Genomic DNA, 18,091 nt, shown 5'->3' with positions numbered 1-18,091 from the left:
GGCCTGTTCCTAAGGTCACCGATGGCCTCATCTCTCTTGTCCCCTAGCAGTGTCTATTCCACACAGATAACTTCCTAGCAAGACTTTTTCCCCTTAACTCTAGTGAGGCCACACTCCTTGGATTTCCTCCTAAGTCTCTCGCCTGCTTATCCTTTCCCTGCCTCTTCACTGGCACCTCCTCCTCTTCCCAGCCACTAAGTGTCAGACTGCTCAGTGCTGGGCCCTTCCTTTCTTGCTACATAATTTCTTCCAAGGTGATCTCATCAACACCCCGATTTCAATTATCCTCAAAGACTTCCAAATATCAGGGGTGCCAAAAAAATGTATACAAGTGGACACTTTGGTCAACGTTGCTCAAGCAGTAGTTCATCAAAATCAGAAGTGTCTGGATGCTGATGGTAACCACTTTGAGCACCTCTTGTAATTGCAGAAGTCAAACATGACTTGTATTCATCTCTTGTTATTGGTATGCATTGAGCATTACGATTTTAATGCAGTTTTTTCCTTTCTTAAAATGTGTATACATTTTTTTTTTTGCACCCTCTGTATATAGCTCTAGCCCATATCCGTTATCACCTCCTTCACATTTTGTCTAGTTAGTGTTTCTGTGATTTTTGTGTTGTGTGTTTTGGCTATTCGCTATTTGCTTTTCTGTAACTACTACAATCTCCAGCGTAAATTTAGTTCTGTTCTAAAACCATTTCTCATGGGCTAATCTTCCCTGACCTACCTCGCTGCCCCGCAGTTTAGGTCAGAACCTTCTTTCACCTGCTCTCTGAGCCTGTTGTATATTTTTTCTTCATTCTTCACAGTTTGCAATCTGAAATTTATGTGAGTGTTTGATGGAGCCTGTTGTCCTTAGTGATCAGTAAACCCAAGGGATATGAGGATCCTGTCTGTTGTTCTCTTTGTATCTGAGCATTAGCCCAGAGCCTGGCAATACTGGGGACTCAAGCAATGCACATGGGGTGATTGAAGAGCTGAAAGTAATTAAACTCCCTGCGATATTGAGAATTGTTGTTTGATTTCAGCTCTAATTATTTTATGATACATACAGAGGTGCCCAAAAAATGTAGACACATTTTAAGAAAGGAAAAAATTGTATTAAAATTGTAATATTCAATATATACCGATAACAAAAGATGAATACAAGTCACATTTGACTTCTGCAGTTACAAGAGGAGCTCAAAGTGGTTACCAAGAGCATCATATTAATATAGTCTTTTTCCTTTCTTAAAATGTGTATACATTTTTTGGGCATCCTCTGTAGATAGATAGATAGATAGATAGATAGATAGATAGATAGATAGATCGATCGATAGAGAGATAGATTCATTTCTTCTATTTTCCTAAATTCTACCTGTGTAGAAGATTGAGGTCATTTGAAGAGTGAACACATTGCACTGTATTCATTTCTCTGGTTTGGGGGTATAAGGAAAGGGATAGAGCTCCAGTAGCAGATAGTTCTGGTTCAGATTCCAAGTCAGCGGCTTACTAACTGCGTGACCTTGAGTCAGTTTCTTCACTTGTACGATGACGATGCTAATACCAACTTGTGTTACCATGTATAGTGCACGGATAAGGCCTGACATAGTGCCTGACTGTCATGCGGGGGTCTCAGCTCCCGCTCTCTGCTCCCCGCTCCCCACATAAGAACGCAGGACATGGTGAGGGCAAAACAAAACACTAATGGAGCCATGGATAGGGGAGTCATACCACTATATTCTTGCTGGCAGCTGGCTGAGACACAAAAGCAGACATCTGCCAGTACCCCAACGAAAAGTCTTCCTGCACCCCAATCTCTGGTGGCCGGGTAAGACACGGGAAGTAGGATCTACATGATCCACAATATGCTGGCCGCTTCTCTGCCAACCAACAATCCCCCACTGGCTAACTGCCATCCGTGCTTACTAGGTCAGCCACGGCAGTTATATCATTGGCCAATGGCTAACTGGTTACAGCTGATGGCCAACTAGTCACAGCTGACGGCCACCTACTACCCTAGCCAGCCCTTTTCCACATGAGGCCGAGAGCCTGGAAACTGCTCTTTGGGACTCTGTCCCCACACTGACAGTAGAGGTTTGTTATTCATTTCACAAACAGTTTTTGTGTGCTCACAAATGGGATAGGCACTGTTCAGGCACTGAGGGGACAGCAGTAAGTCAATCAGACCAATCCTGGGCTCAGGGGCCTTACGTTCTGATGGGGAAGACAAGATAGGCAGTAAAGACAAAGCCAGGTAAGGGTATAGAAATTGGTAGTGAGGGGACAGAGGGGACAGTGAGGGGCGTTTTAGCTGTGGGGATCAAAAAAGTGAATAGAAGTGGGCACCTGAAGGAAATGAGGATCCACATCTCCCGTGAACGGAGAATTCCTATTCCACCTGGTTACCAGGGAGAATGCCTCACTTTGACTCCTTTCTGCCTGGGACGGAGTAGTGCCAACAGAAATGAGAGGTGGGGTTCAGGGTCTTGGGCTATTATAGGCATAGTCTTTCCACCCAGCTGGGGGTGTGATGTCAAGGTCCTGGGCTTGGTTTCCACATTCCACAGTAGTTGATATGAAAACCATATTCGGCACAAAGAAATGCTTCTGTGTAACAGAACTTTTGTTTGGAGAGTAACAGGTAAAAATAAAGTTTCAAGAAATTCCATGTCTCTCTCCATGGGTTTGAGGAAGGAGTTGGCAAGTGTGTTTTGCCTTTGTTTGCCTGTGAACAGAAACCAAATGAGTCAACCATGCAGCCAGAATGGAACCTCAAGGATTACTCAGGCCCCAGGTGTCTAAGGAGGCTGTGGGATTAGTTGGCTGTGCCTTCTCCGTAAAAAGTAGGAATGACGTTATTGAATTATCACCCTGGAATGTTAGACATGAATAAAATGTGAGAGATGACATCTTTGCATTCAATAATTTCTCCCCAGTAGGCCTCATACACTTTCTCCTGGATGGTCAATGGGAGGGATGAGGAGAAAAGAAACATGTCTCTCGTAAGAATCCAGATACATCCTGTAGTAATGATAAACTCAAACAAAAGGACTCCCCTACTATTGCCAGAATCCCGCTCCAGCCTCACCGCTTGCAGTAAAGAGGAGACAGGTCCTTATTGCATGAGAGACACATTTGGCTGCCTGGAGGCACCAAGAACTATCAACCTATATATAAAGCATTTCAATCAAATAAATGGCTGAACCACAAGAAGCAGTTGAGAAATTAGTGAAAGTGTTAATGCATTAAGATTTAGGAAGCTGAGATTTTTTTTTCTTTCTTTCTTTTTTTTTAGGAGCATCTGTTTGGTCACCAAGTCGCAAGTTGTTAGTTTTGAAGCTTTGACACAGCCAGGAGGCACATACTCAAGAACCACTCCCACTCAGTGTGCTGAGGACGAACTGGAAAGCTGATAGGCGTCTATTCCTGAAGTGCATCTCTTAGCAAAGAAATCAGACTCTTTCCTCAGACATCCACAAGTATCAGAACAAGTACATTGAAGTGTCCAGGGATCTTCAAATCTAGATCAAAGGGAAGAATTTTAATTCAAAAATGATAATGTCAATAAAATAAGTGTATCTAAAGTAGAAGAAATTGGTTTTTTTTTCTCGTGTCAGTCCATAATTAGAGGGGGCCTACTTTGTACAGGGTACTCTTCTTGATGCAATGGAAGAATAAACAGATGAATTCGACCCCCTCCTGCATCTGGAAGGCTTTCCTGGGGGTGGTATGAGGTGGAGCAGGGCGTAGGAAGAGAGATAAGAGGCTAATTTCTTGTGTCTAGGGGATGGCGTGTGGACAAGAGCGGGTCAGACCTGTTGTACTTGGTCTGGTGGGTAAGCCTAATCATTTAACATCAGGCCACCTGACCAGCTGCTGCGGTTCCATTCAACTCTAAGTTTTGGGAGCATAACAGGTGTGTCCTCTCAGACCCAGCCATTCCCTGGACCTCCCAATGTAGCCCCAATGACCAACTGGCCCCCTTTGGAGTGTGGCCATTTGGATCCCCAACTACCTTTTCTCTTACGTTTTAATAACAAAAGATCTCATGTTAAAAAAAAAACACAAACCTCTATTTCCTCATTTTCAAAGTTTGTTGCCCTCCTCTCCATTTCAAAGTGAAATGACTATTAACCGTAACTAAGAAATAATGAACTGAATATTAAGAGACAAGAAACACGCTGTATCAGATTCCAGGATACCTAAAGTGTTTCCAGACTTACAAGTTGAGTCACATTTCTGTTAGAGCAATTCAACAAAAACCCGTCAAACCGTAGTCTAGCACTAGGGCTTTAATTGGATAAACCACTTTGGTACATCTAGTATAATTTAATTGTATATTTAATATATTGCTTTGAGAATTCATCTGTATTTAGAAATTAGAAGACAAAAACAAAAACAACACCCTCAGAGGACATATGAAGTAAATCTCTGCTAATTTATACAGAGATTATCTCCAGGAAGATGAGACGCTTGAGCATCGATGGTTGCCTTTGTTGAGAGGAGCCACCTGGGAAATGGGTTGGGAATGTGAAGGTTTTTCATTGTATTCACGTTGGAACTCTTTGCATTACGTACCATGCATATGTATTTCCTACTCTAAAATAAGTAATTTTAAAATTACATATAAAGAGCAGTATTATATTATTATTATTATTATTATTATTATTATTATTATTATTATTATTGGTCATGAAGTCATCCCTCCCCCTCACCCCTTCCCCATTTTTCCTCTAAAGTAAGAAATTCTCTCAAGGCCTGAGGAAAATGATGAATGAAACTTTTCCTGACAGGAAAGACAAAGTCTGAAAATTATGCCTGGTGGGCAGAATGGAGAATCCTGGCAAGAGACATGGTGCTCACAGAAGAAGAAAAGCACATCTGACAGAATTTGGACTATTCACCAAAACTGAGACACAGCAAAGAGCTAAATGTATTTAGAATTATATCTTCCTTCTTATTGGCCATGTATTCAACAAATCAAAGCCCTGTTTAGTCATTGCATCTAGTTTCTGTCCTCATCCAACTCACTGAGGAGTTTTGTTTATGTTTTCTCATTTCTTCTGAGCTGACAAAATTCAAGAGTCCCACTGTTGTTTAGGAACACGGGCCTGTCAGTGTGCATTTTTTCACTACACGATGGTTCCCCATTGCCTGGTAATGCCCTGTGAATACCACTGGGCCAGAAAATGGCAAGATGCAGCAGATGTGGCAGGAATTACAGGATGGATTAGCAGCAGCACGTGGAAGACATCAGCCAGAGGACAGGCCCCAGCGACTCTGACAGAAGTGTGCCGGGTTCGGTGTCAGGTCACAAAGCTATTTTTGTTGTGCCTTTTGACCTTTTTCGGAAGGTGAGTCACATGCTGCCAATGAAACACCCTAAACTTTCACATGCTGCCTTGAGATAAAAGGGAGAGTGAGGTGGACATCGCAGGGCCTTAGAGAGTTTGTGATTGCATCATTCGCAGTAAGAAAAAAAGTCTTTCATTGGGAGGGTCTATGGATGCTACTATCTGCTGGGTGACATGTGGGTAGGGGGTGGGGTGGGGGAGGGGGGAATAATTTATGAAACAGAGGTAGCCTTTCTATTCCTCATTTCCTCAAATCCCAGTTTTTAAAATAGTTAACGGCAAAGCAGTCTGTAGAACACTAAAAAGCTGGTGATGAGATTGAACTGTGGTGGCCTGGGCAGGGATCGGAGGTAGCCATGGTCTCCCACAAAAGTGTTATATTGTATGGGATTTAGAGGAGTCAGAGCTTGCTTCTGGCTAAAGAGATCAGGGAAGTTTCCAGGAAGAGGGGGCATGCATTGTTCACTTTGTTAAATAAACCCCCAAATCATTGGAGTGCATTCAGGCCAAACCAGGGACCATCTCTATGGCAAAGACGAAATACTTCCATCAACTCCTTTCATTTGGTTGAAGGTTGTTCCCATCACCACTCTCCACTAAACTGTCAGATCAACTGGAAGCAGATGGTATCTGGAAAATGTGGCCTGCAGCCACGGTTGGAACTGAATGTGTGACTTGCATTCTCTTTCAGAATAAGAATAGATAATGTACCTTGTGCTGGCTGGGACTGGCTCAGAGAGAAAAAAAACCAGAATAGATGGAAATATGTGCCTGAGGTTATTGATCTGTGTCCTTGTTTACTCATCCTTTCCCCCACTAGGAAGTGACCTTCAGAAGGCAGGGGCCTGGGCTGTCTGACTCAGGGCTGCATTCCAGCCCCTAGACTCAGGCCTGGCACATAGCAAGTGTTCAGTAAAATCTCCTTGAATGAATGAGGGTCTTTCTCAGAATAAAGTTTTTCAAGAGAACTGCTGATTCTCTGCAGTCTTGAAGTCTGTCTGCTCTGAATATCTCCACCGAGGACAAGTCTTGATTACAATCATCGTTAGTCTAGGTTGTAGTATGTGCAGTTAGCTCCACAGTTCTGAACCCAAGGATAAAAACCCCTCCCAACTCCTGCCTCCCCACGCTGCCTCCCCACGCTGACTTTACAATCGGCTTCCTTGATTAGGTTTTGGGGCTAATCTTGCCCTTCGAAGACATTTTATCAACCCCTGTTAGGTCCATGAGTTCAACTGAAAATTCCTGGAGAAGGCTGAACTCGTTTTTTTCCCCTGGCCCAGGTTGACATTTGAGCACACACCACCCTCTAGTGTCTGCTTTCTATGTGACAGCATAGATTTCAACATCTGCTAATGCACAGCAAAAGGAAGCTTTTTACTGAAAGACCTTTTTATTAAGGAGGAGGGAGAACAGACAGGCTAATTTGCCCAGAAAGTCCAGAACAAGTCCTTCACCATCATCTTGTGAAGGTGATACTAACTACTCAACCCAGAGCCTTGAAGAAAAGAAAAATCAGACATGAGAAAATCGAAATTCAGGAGGTCATGAAGAGAAAATTCTATCTTCTAATGGATCTGGGTGGGCAGTTTCTATAAACTGAAAATTAGACTATGCAGATGTACTCCTAGTATCTTTGTATTCAATGTATTGGCTTTCCTACCCTTTTTTGTGTTGTCCGTGCACACCACACCCACATGCACACAAGCTGTTTGAGGGTACAAACCTACCCATCTGTGGGGTTTGCACTCTCAGTCACACTGTAAGACGGCTTGTCTTGTTCACACACCTCCTCATGGAGAGAGAAGGGCCTGTGGGTCGCTACTCCTGGCAGTCCTCTCTCCTCCATCCCTTTAAGCAGGTGCAAGATGGGTTTCTGGCGCAGCCCAACAAACACCGGAAGCTGAAAATCCTGTATTCGTAGGTCCAAGGGTGGCCTGGAAGAGATTGGTGGCCTGAGCCTCTATTGTTTTGGTTTTTAAATAAAGAGATGAGAATAAACGACATGTTCACCATTCACATGATAAAAATCATCTTCTGAACACTCAATTATGTGCTATGCTGGATTACATGGTACCAACAAAGAATGAAAAAGATACACTTTGCCCTGTGGGAATGCCCGCTTTATGGCCCCGTCCTCATACAGGTACGCCTCACCTCCTGAAAACTGCCATCACGGCCTCTGTGGGAAGCCCCGGGTGCGCTCTAAACTATGCCCCTGACGGTGTGCAGTGCACAACCTGACCATCCTTACGAAGCTGCCCTCCTAAGGTACCTTCTTGACAAAAGAGCAGGAATGCTCGGATTGTGTGCCTTTAACACCCCATCTTGGTCACAACTCCGCAAATTACAGACATAAGTCAGGCTCGTGCTTTCCTATCTCCCCTTTCGGGTTCCCATTCCGTCATCACTGTGCCTCTCCCTACCGACCTTCATGCCTTCTCCATCCTTTGTGCTTTGAGGTGCACTCTGTTTATAACAGGGCATAATCCCTAACCTCAGCTGAACAGCCTCCAATGGCCAATGTAGGACCATGTCGGTGACCAGCAGGTGAGGCAGATACCTGGAGGAGCACGGCATTCTTGATATCCCTTTCAGCGTATTTCCTGGTTCTGTCTTTGTCATCTCCGTGAAACAGACCTCTCTCTGCGTTTTTGTTTTTCCTTATCCCAGCCTCACTGACCAGAGGACACCTGACCCAGCAGCAGAAGTCAATCTGACCTTTGCCTCGAGGGGCTCCAAAAGACAGCAGTGGCCATTTGTGTGTCACCAGCACAGGAGGAGCAGGGTCTGCTCTGAGCTAAATTACTCCAGTAAATTTTTTTCTGATTTTTCGCTGAAGTCTATTGAGGGTATGAGTGAAGGGAAGGACTCTCAGGTTCACGGTTTTCTATTGCAAAAGAGATTAAATTAAAAACATCACAACTCAGTCATCTCCTGGCCAGTTTCTAAGGTGTAGGATGCCCAAGTGGGTAAGTGGGTTAGTATTTCAGAGCGATTCCTGAAGACATTTTCCTTTTTCTGAGGCCTGAGAGGGACTCTTGCTGGGTGGAGATGTTAGGTAGAAGTTAGAAAATGTAGGAGAAGAAGGAGGGGTGGGAACGGGTACATAGAAAAAGCTCATAACTAGCTTTGATTAACTGCTTCCAGCTGCAGTATCTGTTTTTATAACAAATGACAAGAGGTGCTCTGCAGCTAGATAAGGATCTGAATCAAAGACCTCCACCCATCTTAGGAGGTCACGCCCTCTCGTGTAAGAGCATGCACCACTTTTCCTGCCAAATCAATATGTAACTCCTCACCCTACCCAGCAAACTATAAGTCCGCTGGACAAGGGTCCTCTCTCTCACTCTGACACTAGCGCTCTCCCTCCCTCTCCCCCTCTCCCCCTTTCCCTTCTCTCCTTCTTCCTCTCTCCCACTCTCCCGCTCCTCAGCTAGGCCCAGTTCTCTTCCCTGAGAACCTTTCACTAATACCCGGGATTTAGGCTTCTCTCTCTCTCTCTCTCTCTCTCTCTCTCTCTCTCTCTCTCTCTCTCTCTCTCTCTCCCCCACTCTCCCCCTCCTCTGCTAGGCCCGTTCTCTTCCCTGAGAATGTACCAGTAATAAACCCTGCTTGCATATTAATCAGCTTGCTGACCTTTGATTCTTCACTGCATTGGCAAGAAGAACCCAGACTCCTATCAGAGTGTCTAAGAGAAGTCTAAACAGAACAGGTTTCCATTTGCCTTCATTTTCCCACCCATCACATCATCCAAACGGCTCTTGCCCAATCTCCATGTTGCTGAACCCAGTACACCATGTCTGGTCCCCATCATCCTCAAGCTCTTAGCATGATTTGCCTCCTTAGACTTGCTCAGTCTCTCCAGAAATATCACTTCCGTGGCACCCTCAGCATAACTTTCTGGTTTTCCTCTCCTTCTGTGGATTCTGTGGGGGCCCCCCTCTTTGGTCCTTTTCTGGGTCTCAGGCATGAAGTTCCAATAGCCTTTTTGACATCTCCTGGTGTACAATGCAGAGGTATTTCCCAAAAATCACAACCTTGCCCTCGTCCAAAACACACCTGCCACTCAGAACCCGGAACAATTCGCTCCGCCACCCCCTCCCCCCAACCTTTAAGTCCCCTTCTAAAAATATGTTTTATCCATTGACTTCTTTCTACCACCACGGTCATAACTAACTGTAGTCCATCTCACCTCTCTGCCTGTCACAACGACTTCCCCATCTCCACCTTCACCCCTTTCCAAGCCATTCTCCACCCAGCAGCGAATGGAACCCTCACTGCCCTAGCTAAGAGCATAACCACTGTTCCCAGGAAAAAGTCCAGAATTCCAACAGGCCCTACAGTGCTAGGCCAGACCTGCTTCTTTCAGCCCCTGCAGTCTCATAACAAGCCATTGCCCCATCCTTTGTCCAGCTTTATTTAGATTCCTCTATTTCAAGAACCTTCCTAGCTCAGAGTCTCCAAGCCTGCTCTTGCCTTTGCCTGGAATGCTCTCGTTCCCCTAGTTTCATGGCCAGCTCTTGTTCACACGTCAGCCCTCGGCTATTTTTTCCAGGGGTGCCTTCCCTGACCCACAAAATAGGTTAAGATCCTTCTGCTACAAACTTCTCCAGAGCACCCCAACCTCACCATCATAACCAAAATATATCTTCTGTTCTTTGTGACCACAACTGCCTTCCAAGGAGGGAGGAACCCATGAAACTAAAGGACCTTAACGGCTGCTGAACATCTTAAGAAGTCTCACTGTGAAAGTTTACGGGTGAACCAAAATGTGCTATCAAATACAGTGGTAGGAAGTAATAACAAGCCTGGATTTCTCTGAGCTATCCCAGACCCATGAGCAAAGGGGGGCAGAGGGGTGGGTGCTGTGGGAACAAAGGGGATAGAGAGGGGCTGAGTGTAGGCACTGGAACAGCCTTTTGAAGAATACAGTTAGCACTTAAAGAAAACATTTCATTTACCCAGGACTCTGGAAGCAGATCCAACTGTCTATATAAAAGACTTCTCCTTGGATAACTCAGCTCCTATTAAACGTAGTCCAGAACAATTTTTCTATCAAGTCACAAGGACACAAACAGCAGGAGAAATGTCTCTAGGAGCTGATAAGATCCAGACAGACTCTGGAGGACCAGATATCCACTGAGCGTGCGCCCCCCCCCCCCACCCCAGACGGGTGTGCACATGCAGACGTGGGGAGGAAGCGCAGTGCCAAACAGGAGTGAGGGACCGGCAGGGGAAGACACAGATGTAGCCAGGTTGATGGGGACAGGAAGGGTAACCTCCTCCCTGTTCTCTTCCTTTCCCAGAAGGAGCTGGACCTGAGGCTGACAGCAAAAGCCCTAAATAGCACCTTGGAATTTCCCGAAGATCGATTGTTAGCTGCTAATCCTATCAGCGTTCCCAAAGTGGTGCTATTAAGGCACATTGCTAGCTAATCTCTGTATTCTATTCCCAGACACACCCAGATGGGAATAAATCTAGGACATGACAGAGATGAATGCAGGCGGATGCCGTGAGGCCCAGCCTGGCATCTCCCTCACAGCCTGCAGCTACCCGACGGGCCTAGGCTTCCTTATTTTTTTATGTTTTTGGAACTTCTCCCAGAACAATAATAGTAAATATTTTCTTAATGAAGAAAAAAAGCTTCATTCTATTCAATTGAGTAAACCACAAGACAGTCTAAAGGAAGTTATGCTTTACAGCAGGTCACAAATCTTTCCTGTAAAGCAGGCAGTACATAGTTAGGCTTGTGGCCATCGCCAACTCTGCCACTTATTTTTAGTTTTTCTGTCTTAATTTTACAATCCTCTAACAATGTAAAAGCCATTCTGAGCTTGGGGGCAGTACAAAACCAGGCCAATGACAGATGTGCCTGGAGGCCATAGTTTGGTGACTCTGGCTTTAGGGTAAGTAGAAATGGTAACGAAGGTACTAATTCACACTTTTGGGGTGCTGCTCCTGTGGCCCTGGGAGGAGGCATCAGATGGAGAGGCTCAGAGATGGTCAGTAACTCCCCAAGTTCCGTAACAAGAAAAGGCAGACCCCAGGTTTAGTCTCAGCTGCTGGATACCAGAGCCACGCTCTCAGTCTCTGTGCCGGCCAGGACCTTGCAGTGGTCCTCTGCCGGCACGCGAGAGGGCAGTCTTTAAAGACTGTCGAATGGAACTCTCAGCCACCTCAGTGTACGCAAAAGTGTCACATGGGGGCAGCCACCAAGCAAAGGCCTGACAACGCACAGGGAGGCATTGAAACCCATGCACTTCTCAAGGTGCGGGGTGGGGTCCACTGTGCTTTCTCCACAGTCCCTCATGACTAAAAAGTCCCTCATAACTATTTTTACTGCCTATAGAATCCACAGAAAACTCTCCGTTGAGATTTGGCTGGGAGTAGGGGCGAGGCGGGGCGGACACAGTGTTCATGATGTTTCTACTACAAGCTGGGCACTGTTGTGGGTGTGGGCCTACACTGGGAGCTTGGAGTCCACAGCTGGGGGTGCTGGCTACCACTGCAAAGACAGGACTGTAGTGAAGGACAGAACATAAACAAGTAAACAGATGTGATCCTTTCTGGTACTAATAAGTGCTGCGGGAGTGATGCCACATGAGCAAGTGTATGGGGCGGGAGAGTGGTTCACACCTCTAAGAAGAGCTGATCGTGAGGAGAAGAGAGCCTCTGGGCCACGGGGCAGCAGGAGCACCAGCTCTGCGTGTTGGGCTCTTCCACTCCCACCCCTCCAGGTTGCCCTGAACCAGGGCTGGAAGCCTGGGAACCACATTTCCAGGATCACTCACCCCAGTGTTCTGGGGGCAGAGTACCTTCTTCCCCTAAGGTCATTATATCTCGTCTCACGATGCAGGTGGACGTGTGGACTTTGGCAAACGCAGGGTTTGGTGTTGCATGTGTCACTACTCAGGCAGGTTTCCCGCAGGTCACACGCCTTGGCAGTGGTGCCCATCAGCACCAGCTTCCTGCCTCCCTGATTCTCTGGTGCTTGGCGATGGTTGTTAAGCTAAGAGCAACCACGCCTTCCCATCCTTTTATTATGCATTGGATTCTCTGAATTCAATCTTTTTCTCCTTCAAAAACAATTGCCAGAGTGGCTTCTCTTTTCCTGATCCAGTTCCAACTGATACACACAGTGAGTGCCAAGTCCTAAGATGGGAACACATTTATTGGACAGAGAGAGGCTGGCAGTGCTGGAGCAGAGAGATCATGACGAGAGAGTGGGGAAACTGAAGCCAGAGGTCATTTGTGCCCACCCAGGAAGGGTCTGGTAAGGCACCCTCAGAAGTCTGGATTTTGTTCTGGAAGCTCTGGAAAGGCACTGGGTGGCCTAACGTGGGGGAGGGAATTAAACAGGAAAGGGGAGTAAAGGGCAAGATCAGATTGTAGAAACAGAGCTAAAAAAGTGTAAATAATAATAATAATAATTATGATGATGATGATAATACTTAAAATAACATGTTCAGGAAAAGAAAAAAAATGCTAAAAGTAACTTGGTAACTATTAGTCAACACCTGAAGAGCTCTTTTTTTTTTTTTTAACTGGACTTTTATTGAGGAACAGTGTGTACTTCCAGGACTTTTCCAAGTCAAGATGTTGTCCTTTCAATCTTAGTTGTGGAGGGCGCATCTCAGATCCAGGTCCAGTTGCAGTTGTTAGTTGCAGGCAGGAGGGCGCAGTCCACCATCCCTTGTGGGAGTCGAACCAGCAACCTTGTGATTGAGAGCCCGCACTCCAACCAATGAGCAATCTGGCCACCCAGGAGCTGAGCGGCAGCTCATTGACTTCAGTCTAGCTGCAGAGGATGCAGCTCGCTGGCCGATGTGGGAATCGAACTGGCAGCCCCGATACCCAGAGCTCATGCTCTGACGAACTGAGCCACCCATTTGCCCCCTAAAGAGTTCTTCAATTTCTCATGTTTGCCAGATGTTTTCCACTTGTTTTATGGACAAAGGAGGACCAGCTTCCAACTACAGACACATTCACGTTAGTTACATGGGGAAAAAAAGTCCCTGACTACAGAGAGAGGTTGAATAACCCCTTTTCCTAAGAATCTATAAGGATATGATAGACAACTTATGATTTTGGGCTGTATGAAACCTAATTTGAAGACAGCGTTGAGTGAACCTAGCAATTGCATCCATACGATTACGAAGGATTTGGTCTCATGTCCCTATCTAAAAATAGAACATAGAAAATTTGGCCTTGATTCTAATGCTGTATATTGAGTACTCTCTGGGTGCTCAGGAGGGGAGCCCCCTGGAGGGAAATAATATACAATTTTCACATTAGGGAAACAGAAAGTCTGAAAATAATAGACCTTATAACCTAGACCTTATAAGGTCTATAACAATAATAGACCTTATAACTTGTCATGACTAAGTTATAGATTATTTTAACAATGATAAGAAGTCACAAGTCATTGCATATTAAGAAAGTATTTACTGAACACATGATAGGTTTGTGGCAGGAACCCAGATAGTGCGACTCATAGACAATGATAAAGGGAAGAGCACATTCATAGTAGGCAATGATGGCTCAGCTTTTCCACTGACATAGGCACTCAGTAGGCCAGGTCAAGATTTCACTCTCAAGCTAGTCACAATAATGTCATAGGAACAGGATATGAGACATGATCTCCAATACCCCTCATCTGTCAGCTAATGGGTCCAGAGGGAAACTGGCCCATTCCGATCAGGTCACTTATCACTTATCTGGAGTTGGGAGGGGTGGGGTCTTGTGGGAGAGACAGAGCGTTTCTGCCCTGAGGGTGGAAGCCAGGAAACAAACCTAACACTAGACCCTGGTTGGAGGGATAAATGGAGCAGGAGGCCCAGGTATGGGCAGAAAAGCTGAGAAACAAGAAGTGGGCTGCACAAAATGGGAGGTGGGCAGGGCGATGCCCTAGGGGTAGGCCATGCCCTCTCTGGCTTCAGGCACAGAAGCAGCCTGCCACCTAAGGTCACTGAGACCTGACTTAGAATCCCAGCTCTAAGTTACCACCTGGGGGACCTTGGGCAGAGTACTTGACTTCTTTCAGTCTTAGTTTTTTTAACTTTAAAATTAGAATACTAGTGGTCTTCATTATCCAGGGAAAATTGGTACAGGAAGACAAATCTTGAACTGAATCTATTTAATGTTACATGTCACTCTACACATATAAGTCTGTCTAGATATTCTAGACATCTAAGACATGTAAGAAATACAAACATAGGTCAAGTTATCTTAAAAGAATCTGATCCACGGTAATCCCAGATAATCTAGAGAAAATTTTCTTCATACAGTTTAAATAAAATCACTATGGTGAATTGTCTTAGTATCCATTTCGATGTCCTTCCAGTTTAAGTCTTTCTGTACAGCAGAGGCTGGAATGATTAAACGCTACATTTCCCAGAATATCGTACATCTAAGGTTTGGATAGTTCAATGATTAGATCCATCCTTGAGAGATCTGAAAGACAGAAATGAGGTGGAGTTCATCTTCCTGCTACTTTTGTCTGTTGTTATTAAGGAAGACTGGGGGGTTTTGAGTTTTCTGCATGACAGCAATATTCCTGGGTCCACATATTAGTTTCACATAAGTTAAGAAGCAGTTGCAGTGGAAGCAGAAATCAAATTCAGTGTTTCGGGCTACAGTCAGTGGCCTTGGGGCTGGTGTGCAGGGGCAGTGGCTTCCTGGACTGTAGCTGCAGTTGTATATGTTTGAACTTGACCAATCCAGAGGTGACTTCTTGATTTTCCTGCCATTTGGACTACTACTGAGGCAGCGGCTCCCCTGGACCATTTGGCATTCATGTCCTGGGAGGCATTTCTAGAGGCCAGCCTGGAGCCCTCCCTTCCAGCCTGGAGTGTAAGAGTAGGTTAGCATAAGAAAGGAAGCCATTTTCTGGATGACCTTAACAGGGTGTGGACCAGATGTCCTGTTTGAAAAGAGCTTATCTTGTTAACTGCCAACTGGGTGGGGTACAAGCCAGCTTATCTTGTCAAATCCCCAGAATGTGGAACAAGCCCATGATATGTATACTCTTTGAAGCTATGGAAAATTATTGGATGCTTTAAAGATGCTATATAAACTCTTGGCTTTGAGTGCTCGGGGTCCTTGTTGAAACCCGCTGCGTCGGGCAGATACTCGGACCCCAGCTAGCTGGAAATAAACCTCGCTGTGTGACTTCCATTATCGCGTGTGTCCTCTGTCCAATTGAGGGGTGGTCGATTCTATACCTTAACAGGAGCCGGCCCTTCCAGCCCTTTCAACAATTTTGTATATATTATCCACCAATTACATCTCTTTCTGATTAACATAGCTAGAAGAGTTTTACTTTTCTGCAACTGACACTGGTACAGAAAATACCCTTCTGACCATTTTTTTCTGTCAAATTCCAGCCATCCTCCAAAGCTGAGAGGAGTCCTAGTTCCCTGTCTGTCTTGACAGAATCCTTCCTTTTGCTGAATTCCTTTTGCTGCTTTAGTGTGGTACGCGACAAGTTATTTGTCTACTTTTCATTCCTTGATTTTAGCAACTTTCAGTTTTAGTTTGCAAACCAATAGAAATCTACTCCAAGTAGTATAAAAGGAATAATTTATTATGAGCACATAGAGGCATCTCACAGAAAACAAAGACAGGACTGGCAGTCAGTCTCATTAGGGTAGAAATCAAGAAGTAGAAAGTCCTGAGAAAGCAGGCAGCTATTCTTTCTCTGCCACCCCGTAGTGCCATGTTGCATCCTGCATGATGAGAGTTGTGGGGAGCAACGAGGGCAGCGCAGGGTTAAGAAAAGACAGCAGCCATGAATAGAGTTTTAAATGTGGAGGCCAAGGGACCAGCACCCTCAATGTCTGGGCTGTGGCACCTGGTCAGGCCTGCGCAATAACTTTTATTAGTTAGGTGGGGAAGCAAAGGAGATAAAGCTTGTCAATCTCAAGATCTGTGAATTCTATACATCACAATAGAAAACTGATTTGAGTCAATCACCCTTGCCTGCAGACAGCTGGACAGAAAGTCTAAACTTCCCCAAGGGACAAAACCTATATGCATATGCATAGATGGAGAGCACCTCAATGAATCAGTTCCCTTGCAGGTTTCAGGAAGGAATGCAGCCACAGAGGCTGAGGCTTTTCTTAGCCTGAGGACGGTGGGGGGCTGTGCCCGCCTCTGTGAACCCCGTGGGTTCTCCTGTTGGTCCCCACGTCTGAGTCTGGCTTGAGTTGTTCCTTCCGTGTAGAATCTTACTCGTCATTGACTGTCCAGTCATCTTTCTGGGACCAAATAGGAGGCATAAGGTGCAAACACAAAGGTTTAGCAAAGTCCCTGAAAGGATCCGTCTTGCAGACTCTCCTTTCTTTGGGGGGCAGGTAGAAAAAAACAAAAGGTTAAGCTGCTGCGTGGCAACAGCACCACATGGTCTCTCACTGCTTTCTGCACATCTGTGTCTTCTACTCCTGTTTTGCAGACTGGTTTCTCTGTTTCTCCTAGCATAGCTCGCTAATTTATATAATATGGTAGCGACTGTGGGTTGCCAACCCAGTACCCTCTGTCTTTTACCTCCTCGCCCCAGTTTTAACTGGGCATAAATCACTCGAAATCAGTACCACATTTCTCCCAGGCTCCCTTGCAGTTAATTGTTGTCACATGGGTATATTCTAGACTATTATTGGTAGGTCACTCTTTTATTTTTTAAGTTTTTAAATGTTTTTATTTTTTATGGTATGCTGTGATAGTTTTTGTTTTGTTTTGTTTTATGTTAAGTGTGTTTTTCCAGGACCCATCAGCTCCAAGTCAAGTAGTTCTTTCAATTTAGTTGTGGAGGGCGCAGCTCACAGTGGCCCATGTGGGGATCGAACCAGCAACCTTGTTGTTAAGAGCACCGTGCTCTAACCAATTGAGCTCACAGGCCACCACAGGTCACTCTTTAAATGGAAGCAGGTCGGCATTTCTTTTCCTTTATCCTTCTGAGTGGAGAGCAGATATGGTTGGAGCTATGGCCACCATATTTTGATCATGAGAATGAAGAGATTAAAGAGATGATCCATGAGTTGGAAGGAATCTTGAGAAAGTGGAACTATCATTCAGGATCTTGAGTACCTACCTCCAGACTTCTTGTGTGTGAAGAACTAAATTTCTATGTTATTTAAGTCATTTCTATTTTGAATTTCTTTTTACATGCAATTAAAGCCCAATCCTCATACACATGTCTTCCCACTTCATGCAGAACAAAATAAATGACTAGTGTCTCTTTTTAATTCTAAGTTCCAGGAGAAGTTGGAAGAGCTGAGCTTCTGTATTGACCTATATTCCAATTAGCAATAGCCTGGGAGCAAAGTTCCAGAGTACAAACGAGAATCAGAAACTCTACTCATGTAAATTTTGGGGGTTGTTTTTACAGAGGGAAACATAGAGGTTGGAAAGATACTTCCAAAGTTGTGTACCTTTACGAGTACTCCTTCTCTTCAGTTATAAGCTAATACCCTTTCCAGCTTTATCCCTAAATACCTTCCATTTCATAAGGTACAGACTGTATTTCTACAATTTTTACACAATTCCGATACTTTCAGTCACAAGTGTAAGGAGTATGAAGCCCAAGGGGAAATAAACTAACAAAGCATACTACTTACTAGTTTTGATCTTCCAGCAAAGAGTTTAGAAATCAGAATCTTGATTCTCGTAGTCAGATGGTGTCCAACCAATTCAGGTTCCTATGAATAAACCAATACCTAAACAGTTCTTTAGTTCAACACTCTATGAAAACA

The sequence above is a fragment of the Rhinolophus hipposideros genome (genome assembly GCF_964194185.1).
Source record: "Rhinolophus hipposideros genome assembly, chromosome: 6".
In the NCBI taxonomy this organism is placed as follows: domain Eukaryota; kingdom Metazoa; phylum Chordata; class Mammalia; order Chiroptera; family Rhinolophidae; genus Rhinolophus; species Rhinolophus hipposideros.
The sequence above is the reverse complement of the archived record's forward strand: the minus strand, read 5'-3'. Positions refer to the sequence as shown.